We start from the raw sequence: 18474 nt of genomic DNA, 5'->3' as shown, positions 1-18474 counted from the left end.
GGGTTAAGTGACTTGCCCAGGGTCACACAGCTAGTAAGTGTCAAATGTCTAGTCTGAGACTGGATTTGAACTCAGGTCCTCCTGACTCCAGGGCTGGTGCTCTATCCACTACGCCATCTAGCTGCTCCGAGTTTTCTTTTTCCTATAATTTTTAGTAATTTTATTTTCCTTATTGTTCATTCCTGACTTCTTTCCCTCTGTGGTTTCCTTGGGAGCCAGATTTCAAAGTACCTCAGCCTTCTCCCACATGAGGCAATTCATGGTTCATCAGCCTAGGTCTCTGTCCCAGTTGACTTTCAGGTCATCAGAACTGACCCCAGCTAGAAGCAATGCTCTTCCCTCAGGTTTGGTGGAGTCCTGTACAGCTCCCCACACTCCTGGAGTCCTGTCTTAGTGATCTGTCCCACTCACTCTGCTCCTTATTTCTCTGGTCTAGCTCCAGCCGTTCAAAGCCTGCTTTCCCTGACATCAATAATTTAGAGCTTTGCAGTGCTAGTACTTCCAGGATGTAGCCCCCAGCAGGCTTTTGCTCCTGAAGAGCTATGGCTAAGCTGGCTGTCAAGGCTCAGGCAAACTTACAGAGCCTAGAGGCAGGGTATTCATTGCACTGGAAAGAGGGAGGGGGGACTGGGGCATAGGAGGTGACTTTTGTTGTAAGCTTGTGTAGTGTTCTTGGGCCGGTTAGTTTGGCCTCACATGCCAACGCATGGGAAGTGACAGAGGGATGCTGAGGGATCTTGAGTTCAGCAAATGTCAATTCATAAGTTATATTTGGTTGGGTTTTTTTTTTAACCTTTTGAATTCTGGTTATCTTAGATCATGGAGACAGCTGAACTTGCTTTATCTTTGGTGCATAATTTCTGTTTTGGAGAGGTATGGGAAGTTGTGGGAATCAGAGAAAATCTCTAGTCCTCCCTTTTTGTTGCTTATGTGACTCAGATGCTTATTTAATACTCATGCTTTTCTCACAGAGCCCCTCACAGAACCCCTCATCACCCACCCACCTCCCAAAGGACACTAAAAATGAGAAGGATATGATAAAAATGATGCTAATGGAGATTTCCACAGAAAAATGAGGTCTTAATAAATAGTCCTTATGTTCTTGTAAAGTTTAATGTTGGGTACAGGTATCAAAAGAACAGTCTGTAAATGGCATTTAAAGGTGAGTTTTCTGAGGTTGAGGAACATACATCACACATTTGTACACAATACATTCTTATGTCATTTCTTATAATAAATGAAAAATGGCTTCTATAAATTATATCCTACCATGAATAGAACCAAAGTTCATATCATCTATGAGATGAATTTGCCTTATGCTATTTATCAATTATTCCTATCATACTTTCATTTATTGAAATTTAATAAAGTTTAAATTGCACAAAGACACTTCACACGTCACACCTGGAAGGAATAAATTTTGCCTTCATGACTCACAGAATTTGCACATGGACATCCAATAAATAATGAATAAATGAATAAATGTGGCAGAAGGTAGTGGTAGGTTTTGGGGTAGCATTTTTTGTATCCTAATTTTGACCTCATCCTAGTTACTTGTGAATTTTTCCCAAAGGTGCTATGATTTTTCTAGGTGGTGGTTCTCACCAATGAGCCAAATGAATATGCTATACATAAGACTTCTCTAGCCCAGTTTTTTTTATTGTTGAAAGATTATAAAGTACAGTAAAAAGGAAACTAAACTATGAATTAAGATATAAGGCTCTGGTTTCTTTTCATCACCCCATCCAAAGTTATTGTTTTATAAGTTCAGTCCATCTGAAGATATTTGCCAAGTGCCTGATGTACTGGGAGTTAGTTTTCTATACCAATTAAATCACAGATTCTGCTCTTGTCTCTATCCTAGATTCAGCTTAATTCAATTCAGTTCAACAGACGTTTACTAGGTGCTTATCATGTGCCGGGCAGTATGGTAGGTGTTATGGACTCAAAGACAAAATTGAAACAATCCTTGTCCTCAAGAAGCTTACATTCTATTGGAAACAGTTTACACACATATGAATAAATATTATAAATAAATATATGTGTATGTACATATATATAAATACAGTAAATATTATATGTACATATATGTATGGACGTATGTATAAAAAGTTTGAGAGACATTGTTTCTGGAGAATTAATCATGTTATTATTCATGCTAGCAATAATTAATAAAAAGGGGTCAGTGGCACTCTTGAATGCCAAAGACTCTCATGAAACCCACTCAATGCTTACATGTCCTTGGAAGAGTGGGTACTTCTGAGGGTGGCAATCAACTCTAATTGGTTAATAAATAATGAGAAAAATGAAAATTATAATGAGAGGTGGACCTATTCTAATGAGGGTCCAGGGATCATGACTGATTATGTCATTCATTTTCAGACCACCTCTAGCCTTGGGCAATCTAGGCAAAGAATTTATCCCCACAATGGGTCAGAATTCATCTTAAATTCTTTGTTAAATTTCTCTGGGTGGGGCAACAACTCCAAGATTTCATCTCATCATCTACCCTTGCCCTTCAGAAAACCAAACTTTGATCTAATCTCCAAATGAGGAAGAGAAAAAAATCTCGAATCTCCCCAGTATTTGGTTATTTAATAATAATTTCTTTCACTTTATACATGTGTATACACATACACATGTATATACACACACACAAAGTAATTGGGGGGGGCATAGGACTAATATGAAAAACTATTTATTAACAATAAATTAGGGATTCCAGGAGATACAATGGAAGAAAAGAGAAGAATGTGATAGGAACACAAGAGGTTTGGGGTTGAAATGGATGGGTGTGAATAGTGGAGAGAGAGGAAGCTTTGGACTAGGCAGCCTTCAAATCAAAATCTCAGGGATTCTAGATGTATCCATAGTAGACTGTCAGGCCCTTGACAGTATCAAAAATAATATTGATATCAATATCTCAATCTCAGGGATATCAATCCCTGAGAAAGAGGTGGAAGGAAGTAGGGAGGGATAGTGAAGGGAAGTATGTATTAAATGGTGGGAAAATGTCCAGTTCCTGGATTTGTTTGATGATCAAAGGAGGGGTTAATGGAGTCCTAGGGCCAGGCTGATTATAAAGAAGTGAAGCATATTTGAGTTACCCATGTTCAATCAGTTTGGCTTGCCCGTGATTCACTCATTTTGCCCTCACCTACCCTCAACTCTTTTCTTCTCAGGACAGATATTTCCAGCTTCTTCAGTGAATTTTCATTTGACCTGATCTGGCAACCCAAGTCACTTAACTTCTCTGGGCCTCAGTTTCCTCCTCTATATGTTATTGGATGTGTTGGATTAAATGGCTTCTAAGTTCCTTCTAGCTTTAAATCTAGGGTCCTGTGATCCTAATAGGATTCCTAGGCCCCTAAGATCCTATGATAATGGTATTCAGAATGGAATGGAAGGGCATGAGACTGGTTGTATCAAATACGCTAGCTCCTTGCCCACCAAAAGGTAGTGAAGATAACATGTTGTTTCTGTGTTTTCCTCCTACCTAGCCACACTAAGGAGTAGAAATAGAAGCAATTTGCTGTGTAAACCCTTTGTTACTACTGAATCATCTATTTACACAACCATCTATTTATACAGTGACTGGGGTTAATTCTTTTTTACCACTTCACCATTCCCCACAACATTATTTGTCTATCTCTTTACAACTATATTTTAAATGAAATATGGTGCACTTTGGTTATCTTCCAAAATGCAATCAATTTCAGAGCTCCTTACAGAATCCAAGCTATTAACAACCATATGAAAAATGCTCCAAATCACTAATTATAAGAGAACTCCAAATTAAAACAACCTCAAACCAAGTAAACTAGTAAAGATGATTTAAAAAAAAAAAAGAAAGAAAATGAGAGTTGTTTGAAAGAGCATGGGAATACAGGCACACTATTGCACTATTGGTAGAGCTGTGAATTGATCCAGTCATTCTGCAAAGCAAAGTTATTAAAATATGCACATCCTTTGACCAAATGGTACCACTATGGAGCATATACCTCCAAAGAAATGAGAGAAAGAGATTAAGAACCCACACGTACAAAATATTAATAGTAGCCTTCTTTATCATGGCAAATAACTAGAAACTAAGGGGATATAGGTAAATTTGGCAATAGATAAATTATGATATATGAATATTATACAGTATTATGGCACTATCAGAAAGGACTGTTCTGCTGCTGCCATTTTAGACCCAGCTCCATACAATACACTACTGTTGAGACTCCTCCAGCCAGGGTGGCTGATAGTTCCATTGCCATAAGGGATGTAAACAGGTACAGCAAAATGGAGAAGTTTGCCAGGGGTTCAAAATCAGCACAAGCAAGAACCAGCAGGACAATGGTAAAATGTTTATTGGAAGGCTAAGCTGAAGCATGGATAAGAGAGATGCAACTGAATACCCGTTATCATTTTGGAGAGGTTGAAGACTGCACTATTAAAACAGATTCAGTTGTTGGAAGATCAGGAGGATTTTAATTTGTACTTTTCAAAGATACTTCTAGAGTTGTTAATATCCTAGAACCTAAAGAACACAAACTGTATGGCAAATTGGTTGACCCCAAAAGGGCTAAAGCATTAAAAGGAAAGGAACCTTCCAAAAAAAGTATTTGTGAGTAGACTGAGCCCACATATGTCTGAAGAACAAATTATCATGGCATTGGTTCTGGGAAGTGTGAAATCAAAGTTACACAGTCCAAAGAGGTATACAGCAGGCAGCAATAGCAACAACAGAAAGAGGAAGGGGTACTGAAGTTGGTAGATGAGGTGGTACTAGTGGTCATCATCAAGGTCAGGGCCAAAATTGGAAACATTTTAATAACTATTATGATCAATCATATGTAAATTATAACCATTGATCAAAACTATAGTGGCTGTGGGGTATATGATATTAATGGATATAACTATGGGAACCATGGATATGGTCAGGGATATTGCAGACTGTAGTGGTCAACAAAGCATCCTGAGGGGCTGGTAACCACCAGAACAATTACCAGCCATATTAAAAGAAGCTGGGAAGAAAACAGGTGCAGATGCTGTAGCAAGCTATGACATTGAATGGAAAGTGGTCTTCTATTCATCTGTTTATTTTTATTTTTATTTATTTTTTTTTTTTAGGCAGTTGGGGTTAAGTGACTTGCCCAGGGTCACACAGCTGGGAAGTGTCAAGTGTTTGATCTGAGGCTGGATTTGAACTCAGGTCCTCCTGACTTCAGGGCCGGTGCGCTATCCACTGCTATCTAGCTGCCCCTCATCATCTGTTTATTTTTAAAAAGAATTTTATCATCCATGACACAATTGTATCCAAATGTAGGTAGTGGCCAATTAATTTTCTGGTTTTTACTTTGTCCTTTGCCATCTGTGTCATGACAAATGTGGATTTGTGTTCATATAAATGAATTTGTATAATATCATATTCATTGATTCTCAAAAATAAATTACTTGTGATTGTTTAAAAAGAAAAGAAAAAAGAAATTACTAAAGGGATGGATTCAGAAAAACCTGGGAATACTTTGATGAACTTATGCAAAGTGAAGTGAGCAGAATCAGGTAAACAATTTATATCGCAACTACAACAGTCACCTCCTGAAAGAGAAGTAATGGAGTTGTAAAGTAAGACAGATATTTTCAGACATGGCCAATGTATTTGTTTTATTTGACAATACTTATTTGTTACAGGGGAGAAATATATGGGTGGGATGGGGTGGGGTAGAGAGATTAGTGATAGTGATACTAAAAAAAAAAAGAAGCAGAGAAGGTCACACATAGAACAGAAAAGAAGGAAGTTCAGAGAGATATATGGGTAAGTAGATAGCTTTGAAACTAAATTGTTGAATTTGAGATTTACCTTTAAGAACATAAGCTGTATTTAATAGAGATATACAGTTTCACATATCCTCATTTTCTGTTCTCTGTGTATGGAAATGTTCACGTTGGCATTTCTCAAGTTCAGGAGAACAAAAAAATTTAAATTAAAAAGAAAAGTAAGAGTCATTGAGCAAAAATTTTGGAGCCAAGGTGGGCTTGTTTATATTTTAGGTAACTTTGCCAATTATATATAACTTCGGACCTTCTGCTGTCTATCTAATCTCACTGATTGGTGGTTATGACTCATGTTATTGTGAGGGGAAGGTAAGAAGACTGGAGGAGTCATTGTACACCCAAGTTGTTGGGGTTTTTTTTTATAACATTGCCATATATGTTAATGCTAATGCAATGTAGCATAATTTACATGGCACACGTTTCTGAATGGATAGAAGAGGCAGTGAACAGGAAGACCTGGGTTCAAGTCCTGACCCTGACACATTCTGATTGGGTGACACTGAGAAAGTCACAAGCTCTCAGTGCTCTCAGCTAGCAGTTCAGACCCCCGGAGATACCCAAGATCCTTTTAGAGAGTGCCTGAGATAAAGACTATTGTCATAATAACACTAAAAAGTTATTTATTTTTAAAAACACTCCTCCTTTTTCTGACTATTTACCTATATTAGGCTGGATTTTCTTCAAATACTTCAACCAAAATAATATGACAGATTGAATGCAGAAGCAGATATAAGCATCCAGCTGTCTTCTATTAAGCCCAACATTATGAAGATTTGCAAAAATATGCAAAACAGTGCCACTCTTCTCAATGTTTATGTTAAATATTTATAGCAGCTCTTTTTGTGATGGCAAAGAATGGGAAATTGAGGGGATGCCCATCAATTGCGGAATGGTTGAACAAGTTGTGGTATGTGATTGTAATGGAATACTATTGTGCCATAAGAAATGACAAACAAGACGCTTTTAGAAAAACCTGGAAAGACTGATGTAAAGTGAAATGAGCAGAACCAGGAGAACATTGTATACAGTAGCAGTAATATTGTATGATGATCAACTGTGAATGATTTAGCTATTCTCAGCAACACAATGATCCAAGACAATTCTAAAGGACTCATGATGAAAAATGGTATTGACCTCCAGAAAAAAAAAAACTGATGGAGTCTGAATGCAGATTGAAGCATAAAACTTCTCACTTTATTTTTTCATTTTTTGTCTGCTTTCTTTCACAACAGGATTAATATAGAACTATATTTTGCATGATTGTGAGTATAATCTACATAAAATTTCTTACTGTTGGGGGGGAGAAGGAAGGGAGAAAGAGCATTTAGAACTCAAAATTTTTTTTTAAATGTTGGAAATTATTTTTATATGCAATTAGGAAAAATAAAACAAAATAATTTTTGTTTTAGAAAATATATTTATTTTTCATAAAGAAGTTATCCATGTTAACATAATAGGTTTATTTATAATATTTCAAAAACATATTTTAATAACAAATATGTTAAAATTTATGAGTTTTAATATCTGATTAAGAAAATAATAGCTATAACCCACATAAACAAAAGCTCGAGGGGGGGGTCCTTAATAATTTTTTTAAGAGTATAAAGAGGTTCTGAGACCAAAAAGCTTGGGACCATCGCTCTAAGCAGCTAAAACTATAAATCGTAGGAGAGGTGCTGACCTGCATTGGTAAAGGGAGTTTTTTCACCTTGGAGTGAAAAAGACTCCCTAATCTGAATGTATGCTGAAGAACTTTGTGTGTGAGAGACAGAGACGGAGACAGAGAGAGAGCTATGAATTTGTGGTGATAGAACATGAGTCTGAATTCTAGCTCTGAAGTTTCCTACATCTGTGACCTTAGGCAAGTCACTGACCCTCTGCAGGCCTCAGTTTCCCATCCATAAAATGAAGGTGTGAGAGTAGTTAATCTTTAATGTCCTTTCAACTCGAGATCGCTTGAAGGAATACATGTGTTCTGAACAATGTCATCCCAAGTTTTAGTGAATACTAGGACTCTATCCCACGTTAATTTAACTCTAGCACTGTAATACACTTGCAGAACCATAACTAGAGCTAGGCAAAGAGGGATTTGCCATAGGCTACTTAATTTAAAGTTCACTGACAGTGCCCATAGACTGTTAATAATGGAGAAATAGCCGAGCTTAGCACCTAATTAATGAGAATGGTTCGTCAAAATAGGAAGGTACTAGCTGTACACCACTTTTCCCTGTTCTACTGCTCTCCATGGGGGCTATCTCCGCACACCCTGATCTATATCTTGCCACTGGACCCAGATGGCTGCAGAGGAGAAAGTGAGGATGGTAACTTTGTATAGCCTTGCCTCACTTAAATCCAATTCACTTGCAAGTCATGGCATCATCTTGCTGATGTCATGGTTCTCTGAGAACAAAGGACAAACAACATTACAGATCCCCATAGTCTCAGTCTATGCTTCCTTCTCAATCACAAGGCAGACTCCTATTCCCCTACCCAAAATGAGGTCAAACCTTATGCCCCTTGCTCTGGATGCAAAAATTGCTAGTTAGAGCTCTGTGTATTTGCATTTATTTCCAACATTTACCAATGTAATTGCAAATTTTCCCCATAAGGTTTTCTACTCATTACAGTTGCTAAAACATTTCTACACCTACCAAGGTGGTACATGAAAGACAGAAATAACCTTTCAGCTGAGAACTTGAAAATGAAAACCAAGATTAGTTTTATATATTATGCAGCAATCATATTAGAACCTTTTCATAAAACAAATCAAAATAATATTTCTAATGCAATGCAATGATTGATATATTCCAGATTTTATTGTAAGTGCCCTCCAGGAATAAGAAATGTAATTTCAGAATGCACACTCAGATGTTTCCAAATGAGGTATTAAAATGATGTTAAGTAAGATTTATTGCTAAGTGGTATAAGGCACAGGAACCTTTTAGAGCTTTTCCCTTTCAAAGCCTCATAGTGAAGATTTGTTCATTATCCAAAGGGTCTCCACTGTGAAAAACTGGAGGTGTTCTTTCCTTTGCCACAGGGGAAAATAGCACATATTAATGTTCTGAGAAAAGAATAGGGAGAGGTGGGGACAAGGAATGCAGAGAAAGGAGCTTCTGTCAATATTAATTTGGAACCCCTTCAAGCAAATACTCTAAAATGGTACCAAAAATACCCAAAGTTGGCACCAAAGGAGCCCAAAGCCTATTCTTACTCAAAACCTTAAAATCAATAAGTCAAGTATTTATTAAGTGCTTGCTATGTGTCAGGTACTGTGTTAAGCTCTGGAAATACAAATACAAGTAAAAAGACAATCCCTGAACATAAGAAGCTTACATTATAAGGGGGGGGGGGGAGGTAAGCAGGGGGGAAGGGACAGGAAACAATACATAAAAGGGAGCTGAAAAAGGGAGGGGGAAAAACCTAGGCAGGGGCATAGCGAAATCCCAAGGGTTGGGACGGAAGCCAGAAGTGAAGGAGCGAGCATGGCTGGCCTAGGCATTTTCTCAAAATGGAGGTTCCAATAGGAATTCACCAATTGGAAGATGGGGCCACAGAGGTGGAGGCAGAACTTGAAACAGCTTATGAGAGCTTATTATTAAATATTCAGTGTCAGCATTTACACTTTGGAAATAAGAATATCAAGGCTTTTTGTCAATTGTATAAACTTAAGAAAGTAACAAAGAAAATGTTAAACTTATAAGTGTGTCACACTTTTTTTTCCCAGAGAGCTAGTCATTAAACATTTACCAGCAGATCCTTGAGTAGAGGGATCTTCCAAAATGAGAAGACTGCTGGGACATATTAGAGAAGTCTGGAAACTTTTTTAGGAAAATGGTAGGAAAAGGAGGGAGGAATCACAGATAGTAAGTCGTAAAAGAAGCTGTCTAAAATGAAAGCAGATTTTTCACACCTAAACTTGTCAGTGCACAGTGATATGCAGGGTAATTTCTGATGAGTCACTAAGAAAAGGGATGTTTTCAACATTTTCTGTGGTAATTCTGTGGGAAAGAGCTCTTTACCATCCCACATGTAACACATCAGCTCCTTGGTTGCTGCCCGAGGAATGTTACCATTATTATTAAGAACATCAGATGCTAGAAATGGCTGAACAGAATTCAAAATAATCTTCTGAATTTGGAATAGAGACTTCTGAGAAATGGAAGCTGAAATCAATCAATGATCACTTTGTGACCACCTACTATTTGCCAGACATTGTGTTAGGCAATAGGGATCCAAATACGATGAATGCAAAAATACCTTGTCACAAGGACTTCACATTTGATGGGGAATACAATGTGTATATGTGGGTTTTATATTATATAATTAATTATATCAAATCATATCATATGTCCATTCAAATCCAAAACTCAGTAGACTCTACTTACCCATTCAACTTTACCCCAATTTTGTTACATTTACCCTCTATTCTACCTATTATTCCAAATAGGGAGTTCCTCCTTACTAATGTTACAAGTTGGGGTAGGGGAATTTCAGTAGAGCCTACATATGGAAATTCATGATAACACTGCCCAGGGACCCAGCATTCTAGGTAGCTTGTCTGGGACCTGAGGGGCCAATTCGAACCAACCATGATGCGTAATCACTTTTTGTAAGTCCCACATGTGTCTGGGACACGTCTGAGTTTATTTACTTTCTTTTTGAGCTAGCTCATTTTTATATTGTGAGTTTGGTCCTTTATTTGGAATACTCTACAATTTTTTAGGGATCCATTAGGTAAAATTGGGGAGCCCTATATGTCACAAGGACTCCAGGATAGGTATAGTCTAGACTTCCATCTGAATTGCCCTAGGAATCCTCAAGGAATCTGTTAGGGAAATATATGGGTTGCTACATGTGCTAAGGAGACATATGGGAGGAATTTTAACCTAGCACACTGCTTTCTCATCAGAAGGAGAGAAGATGACTTCCAGGTAATTCTAAATCCCTAATCTGTGAGGGGAAGATCACTTTTTGCCTTTCTTTTTCTTTTTTCTTTTTTTCTCTTTCAGTAGTTTTTGTTTATTTGTTTTACTTTAATTTTGTCTCATCTTAAATATTTCCTGATTTTGGAGGGGTGGCAATAGACTCAGTACTACCCTTAGCCCTGGACAAGAAGAACTCCTGTTTTGTGCCCCCCTGTCTGAGGCTCCCTCTCCTCTACTTTGGAGGACACTGCTCATCATAGGAACCAAAAATTAAGATTAAAATGAAATATGCAGGATAAAACAAAATAATTATAAAAGTCCTTCACAATCAAGCAAATGTTACCTAACTGACCTCTCTATTTCTTTCCAAAATAGTTTGAGAATTACTGCTTCGCAGTATAGCTTGAGATCTGGTGCTGCTAGGCCACTTTTCCCCTCTTTTTCATTATTTCCCTTGAGATTCTTAACTTTTACTTCATCCAGGAGATTTTATTATTTTCCTAGATCTATAAAGTGTAGAATGATAAAGTAATCCTTTGAAAATTAATTTAGGTAGTATTGTCATTTTTATTTTATTGCTTGGTTCACCCATGAATCAAGCATATCTCTACAATTATTTAGGTCTGTCTTTATTTGTGTAAAGAGTGCTTTGTGGTTGCATTCATATATTGAAATTCCTGCATGTAGACTCTTAACCATTTTATAAATTCTGTAGTTATTTTAAATAGAATTTTTATTTCTACTTCTTCCTTTTATATTTTGTTAGTAATATACAGAAATGTTAATGATTTATGTGGACTTATTTTCTATCCCAAAACTTGAAGTTTTTAAAAAATTAATTCTTATTTATTTTCTAGGGTTCTCTAATTACTGCAAAAGCAATAATTTTGCTTCTTTTTCACCTATATTTATTCCCTCTATTTTTTTTTTACTGATGACAGTTAGCATTTCTAGTATTCAATCAAGTGTTGATAACGGACATCTTTGCTTTACCCTAATCTAATTGAAAAGACTTCTAGTTTCTCCCTATGACATATAATACTGGGTAGTTTTAGATATCACTTGTATTAAGGAAAGATCTGTTTATTCTGGTGCCTTAGACAGGAATAAGTGCTGTATTTTGTCAGAAGATTTTTCTTCATCTGTTGATATAATCATATGATTTTAGTTCTTCTTGCAATTAATATTGATTATTATATTGTTAGTTTTCCTAATACCAAAACAATCCTGCCTTCCTGGTATAAATTAAACCTGGTTGTAGTGTATAATAATCCTTGTAATATTTTGCTATAGTGGCTTTACTAATATTTTGTTTTAAATTTTTACATAAATGTTCATTAGCAATATTGATATATAGTTTTCTTTCTCTGTTTTGACTCTCTCTAGCTAGGTATCAAGATTGTCTCATGCCTATCAGATTGGCTAAAATAATAATAGAGGAAAATGACAAATTTCGGAGAGGATGTGGAAAAGTTGGGACATTAACACTGTTGGTGGAATGTGAACTGATTCAACTATTTGGAAAGCAATCTGGAATTATACCCAAAGAGTTATTAAACTGTGTATACCCTTTGACTCAGCAATGCCACTATTAAATCTATTTCCCAAGATGATCAAGGAAAAAGGAAAAGAACCTATATGTTCTAAAATATTTATAGCAGCTTTCTTTATGGTAGCAAAGAACTGGAAATTAAGGTGATGTCCACCAATTAAGGAATAGCTAAACAAGTTGTGGTATATAATTGTGATGGAATGCTACTGCGCTGTAAAAAATGATGAGCTGGTTGCTTTTACTATTATTATAATTTTTTAAAGGCAATTAGGGTTAAGTGACTTTCCCAGGGTCACAGAGCTAGTAAGTGTCAAGTGTTTGATCTGAGGTCATATTTGAACTCAGGCCCTCCTGACTTCAAGGCCTGTGCTCTATCCACTGCACCACCTAGCTGCCCTGATCTGGTTGATTTTAGAAAAATATGAAAAGACTTTCATGTAATAAAGAAAAGTAAAGTGAGTAGAACCAAGAGAACATGTATACAATAACAGTAACATTGTTTGAAGAATAATTGTGAAAAACTGAGTTATTATGAATACTATACTCAAATCAACTACAAAGGACCTATGAAGGAAGATGCTATCCACCTCCAGAGAAAGAACTGATAAATAGAAGTATGCATAGTACGGTTTTACATGTATTTATAAATCTGTGTTGAATGTTGGCCTTCTCTAACGTGGCATGGGGAGGGAGGGAGTTTGGAACCTAAAATGTAACAAAAAAAAAAGACAATTTTTTAGAAATCTTATTTGTATCATAGGAGGAATTTGATAGAAACTTTTCCTATTTTTTCAAATAGCCTATATTGAAATCAATTGGTGTTTAATGTTTGATAGGATTTATTTGTCAATCCATTAGGTCTTGGGTTATTTTTCCTCCTTTGGGAGGTCTTTTATGGCTTTTAAATTTCTTTTTCTGAAACTGGGTTAATTATTTGACTTCTTATTCTGTTATTCTGTAGCATTTTGTGTTTTTGTAAATACTGATCCTTTTAACTTAGCTATGGTATTGATATGTATACGATTGGGCAAATTTATTTCTAATAATTTTCTTTATTTCTTCTATATTTGTTGTGAATTCACCTTTTAAATATTTGATACTGGTAATTTGATTTTCCTCTTACTTTGAAAAATTAATTTAGCTAATAATTTGTTTTATTTCCAAAAACTAATTCCTAGTTTTATTAATTAAATGTGATTTTAATTTTCTTTAAATTTTGTTAATATGTACTTTGATTTTCAGGATTTCTATCTTGGTGTTTAATTTTTTTTTTCAATTTTGTCTTCTAGGGTCTTTTGTTTTTAGTTACACACCAAATTTGTTGATTTGTTCTTACTTTTTTTTGTTGTTGATGAAATGTTTAGAGATATAAATTTGCCTCTTAGGACTACTTTGGCAGCATCCCAAAATTTTGGCATATTGTCTCATTGTTACTGTTATCTTTAATGAAATTATTTATTGTTTCTATAACCTAGTCTTTGACCCATCAATTCTTTAGGATTATATTATTTAGTCTCTAATAAATTTTTAGTCATTCTCAGTGGCCCTTTATTGAATATTTTTATTGTATAATGGCCAGTAAAAGATGCACATAATTTTTCTGCCTTTCTAGATTTGTTTGTGAGGTTTTTAAGCCACAATACATGGTCAATTTTTGTAAAGTTATCACAGAGTTGAGAAATATGTATACTCCTTTCAATTCCCATCCAATAATCATGAGGCAGCTATCATATCTAACTTTCCTAAAATTCTATTCATGTCTCTAACTTCTGTAACTTTTAGACAGATTTGTCTAGGTCTGAAAAGATCTCCCACTATTATAGCTTTATTGCCTATTTCTCTCTACAACTCATTTAACTTTGAGGCAGTTAGAGGCTACTCTATTTGGTGCATATATGTTGTTTTGTCATTAATTCATTTTCTACAATACCATTAAGCGCAGTTCAGTTTCTCTGTTTATCTCTTTTAATAAGTCTATTTTTGCTCATACCCTGCCTGAGATAATGTTTGCTACCTCTTTATCTTTTACTTCAGCTGAAGCACAATAGATTTTGCCCCAGTACCTTATTTTAAGTCTAAGTCTTTATGTTTCATGTTTCTTGTAAACAACATATTATTGGATTCTACTTTCTCATCCATTCAACTATTCTCTTCCACATTATGAATGAGTTCATCCTGTTCACATGTATAATAGTTGTGTATTTTCCTCCATCTTATTCTATACTTTTTGGTCTTTGTTTCTTACTCTCTCATTATAAAGAGGATAGTGAAGAGTATGCTCTATGCTTCATCCATTCTGATTCTACTCCCCTGTTCTTTTTCTTTCCCTCACCCAGAGCCCAAGCACAGGTTATTTTTTCTCTACCTTTAAACTGTTCTTTGAGATACAACCTCCCTGTTAATGTGTTTTGCTTATGACTAATCACTTCATGAATCTACCCTCCTTATTACCCCTTTTCTCTTTCCCTTCTGTCTCCCTGTTGAGTTAAATGTATTTTGGCGCTCAACTCTGTGTGTGTGTGTGTGTGTGTGTGTGTGTGTGTAAGTTCTTCCCTTCTTTGACAAGTTCAGATGAAAATGAGGTTCACGTGGTTGCACATTCCCTCTGCCCCTTCTCCTTGTTTGTATAATGTTTTACTTGTACTCCCTGATTGTGTAAGGTAATTTTCCCTACTCTCCCACACCCATTTTCCTCCTAATGTATTCTTTTTCTCCCCCCTTTCTTTTCTTTTAAGCCAATCAAACATAGCAAAACCAATCCTGGACCAATCTGTTTTATTTAATTCCCTCTATGACCTCTGACGATATTAGGGTTTTGAAGAGATACTTGTATAATTTTCCTCTATTAGAAGACAAATGCTTCATCCTTATTTAGTCCCTTCTAATTTCTTATTTGTATTTACCTTTTTCTGTTTCTCTTAATTTTTGTGTTTGTATTTCAAAGTTTCCATTTAGTGCTAGTATATTTAGTTCTGGTCTCCTCAGCAGGAATGTTTGGAACTCCTCTATTTAAATATCTATTACCCACCACACACGCATTCTGACCCCTATCCTGAACAAGTGATTATACTCAATTTTCCCAAGTAAGTTTTCTTGATATTACAAGATTTCTGATTCATTAAGGTGGTGGCTGCTTAATCTTGTGTGATTCTGACTGTGGTTTCTCATTACATGAATTCTTCCTTTCTGACTGCTTGCCTCAGGCCTGCAACCTCTCTACCCGATCCACAATCCTACATATAGGTCTCTTCCTCAGTCTACACTGGAGGTACAACCCATCTCTGGGGCAAGAACAACAGAGCTGTCAGTTAATATGTGTTTCTACTCTCTGCACTGCACCAAGCCCCTCCCTAATGGATCTGGGGCTTCTTCTTGCTTTAGTGCACAGTGCCAGGCTCCAATTCAGTTCCTGTGCTGGAATGTCCAGTACAGCACCTTCCTGGCTAGACCCAGTCCCCAGTGTCCACTAACCTGAGTCTATCTTTTCTAGCCCATGTCCTATACCGACAGACTGAAAAAATGACTTTTTTTAAAAAATTCCCAATCAGAACTCAGTCTGGTGCCTTTTCTAGATTATTTTGCTGACGTAGTTGTTGGGGAGAGCTGGGCAGGAGTTTCATCACTGCCTCCATGATGCTTACTTAGATTCTGTCTTCTTCTTTTCCAGTGTTTGTCTGGGTTCCTGATTATTATTGCCTAATCTTCTGAATTCTAGGCTCTGCTTACCTGTCTGAACCTATATTACCTGTCTTCTCTTTCTTTAAATCTCTGGACTAAATTTGGAAATAACTGATTAACTAGCTCTACCTCCTGTCTAATCAAAATCCTGGCCCTAGTTTGCTTTTCTGCTCCAGAGGTTCCAATTGTTCATTTGTAACCAATTTTGCTGGTTTGTGAGTAACACTGCAGAATCATAAAAAGACTCTACGGTCATTTTACAAAATTCAGACCACTCCTCGTATGCTATAATGATGAAGAATTAAGAAGCCCTTTCCAGTTCGATCATTATTCTTAATGTTTTAATTTCATTCTCTAATAGAATATTTTTGTGAACTTTATAAACATTAATATATAAACCACTGCTTCAAAAACATTCCAACACTTCATCAGTTAATTGGACATGGTTTCATATTTATACACATTTTTACAGAGTTCATGCTAAAGCTAATTTGTAGCTGTCAGATTTAGGTTTCAACAGTGTATGCAAAAACAGTATGAAATGGATGTTAATGCTGGTTTTATTCATGAATCAATTTGAGGTCTAACTTGAAGAAGGTGAAGAAAGATGCACAGTATGTTAGTTGGAAGGAAGTTTTTGAGTAAAAGTAACATAAAAAGATACACTGGAGTTGGAAATTAATGATATCCAAAGAACCCAGTGTAAAAATCAGTCTTCCTAGTATGAAGAAGAAGCCTCTTTTGTGATTAAAAGTGTGAATTAATAAGTCTAAGCAACTTGTGGTGAAGAAACTCTCCAATGTGCATGGGTAAGTTAAAATCTCACAAGTTTACTTAGAGTATTGAATTGTGAGGTGACTTGCCTCTAGTTACACAGCTAAGACGTATCAGATAGATTTGAAGCAATATTTTCTCTTTCTCTTAGGTGAATGGGTATTGTCTCAGATAACCTGAGACTTATGATCCTTAAGACCTTAGCTTAAAAAGGCCAAGTTCTCCCACTGCATCCTGGGCCACTGCCAGTCCTCCTGATCTATGTCTTGTCACTGGACTCGACTCTGGAGGAGACAGAGGCATAGCTGTGCCTCACTTAAATCCAATTCACTTGATGTCATTTGTCCTTTTCAAGAACCAAAGATGAACACGATTTGCAACAGTGGAGCAGAATAGGAGCGGGCAGCTTTCAGAGAGCTGGTGTACAGCACCATATTAACTTACTTGTGCCAGAACACTCACAAACATTGAGGTTGGTTTGACAAAAATGATTGGAAATTCAGAAGCTGTTAAATGAAAAATGAGAACTGCATAGGGTTTACCAGCAGGATACTTCATCCATCTCTGAGAAGGTAGCATTTAACTCCCTCAAAAGTAAAGTGAAAAGAAGCTTAGAGAGATGTAGGATTCTTAGCTCAGTAAGAAGGTAGATGAAATTCAGTTTTATAGTGACAGTAACAATCCAAATGGCTTTTATGATCCTATGAAGGCTATTTGTGGGTCAAAGACCTATGGTGTATCTCAGCTACTCAGTGCTGATGGAGCCACATTAATTAGTGATAAAGACATCATATTGGAGAGATGAATTAGACAGTTCCATAGTGTTCTCAACAGACCATCATCAATCAATGCTGACGCCATAGACTGTGTATCTCAGGTGGAAGTAATTCCTCTCTAGACTAACTTACAATTGAAGAAGGGGTTTTGAATGCCATTGGACTCCTCTCATGTGGCAAAGCTCCTGGTGCTGATTCTATTCCAGCTGAGGTTTGCAAGGCCTGGGGTTCACTGCTCATACAGAAGTGAAAAATCTTCAGGGCTATATGGAAAGAGGAAGTTTTCTCTGAGAAACTTAAGGATGACTCCATTGTCTGTCTCTATAAAGGTAAAGGAAATAGGTTGCCTTGTAACAATCACAGGAAGGTTTCTCCCTTAGTCATTGCCAGAAAGATTCTTGGTCCTTAATAAACTGATCCTTCACGTGGAAGATGGTCATCTACCTGAGAATCAATGTGGCTTCTGAAAGGGCCTAGGAATGGTTTATATGGTGTGCTGCTCAACAACTCTAGGAGAAATGCCAGTTGTAGAACAAAGCATTCTTCAATCTGACTAATGCTTTTGATACTGTCACTTGTGAGGCATTATGGAAAATTATGGCAAAAATTGGTTTCTTAGAGAAGTCCATCAGTACTGTATAACACTTTCATGATGGCATGCTTGCCCTGGTTTTGGATGATGGACAAGGAGTGAAAGAGGACTGTGTGCTTGCTTCCATGTTTTTTAGCGTGATGTTTTCAGCAATGTTGTTGGACAACTTCGGGAAAGACAAAAATGACATCAAGGTCAAGTACCACACTGTTGGTAAATTGTTTAATTTGAAAAGGCTGTAAGCCAAGACTAAAATGGAGAGGTAGCTGGTGTATGGCTTTTTGTTTGCAGATGACCGTGCACTCAATATATCCTCTAAAGATCAGATTCAACAAAGTAGGGATTAATTCT

General features: G+C 36.4%; 1 pseudogene; it reads left to right on the top strand.

Annotated features, from left to right (window-relative positions):
• The first annotated feature begins 4125 nt into the window (after positions 1 to 4125).
• LOC110204390 (heterogeneous nuclear ribonucleoprotein D-like pseudogene) lies at positions 4126 to 4947 on the top strand (annotated as a pseudogene).
• Positions 4948 to 18474: the final 13527 nt, after the last annotated feature.

The sequence above is a fragment of the Phascolarctos cinereus genome, unplaced genomic scaffold (genome assembly GCF_003287225.1).
Source record: "Phascolarctos cinereus isolate Bilbo 61053 unplaced genomic scaffold, phaCin_HiC Scaffold_338;HRSCAF=941, whole genome shotgun sequence".
Lineage (NCBI taxonomy): Eukaryota > Metazoa > Chordata > Mammalia > Diprotodontia > Phascolarctidae > Phascolarctos > Phascolarctos cinereus.
This window is presented reverse-complemented; position numbering and strand designations above follow the sequence as displayed.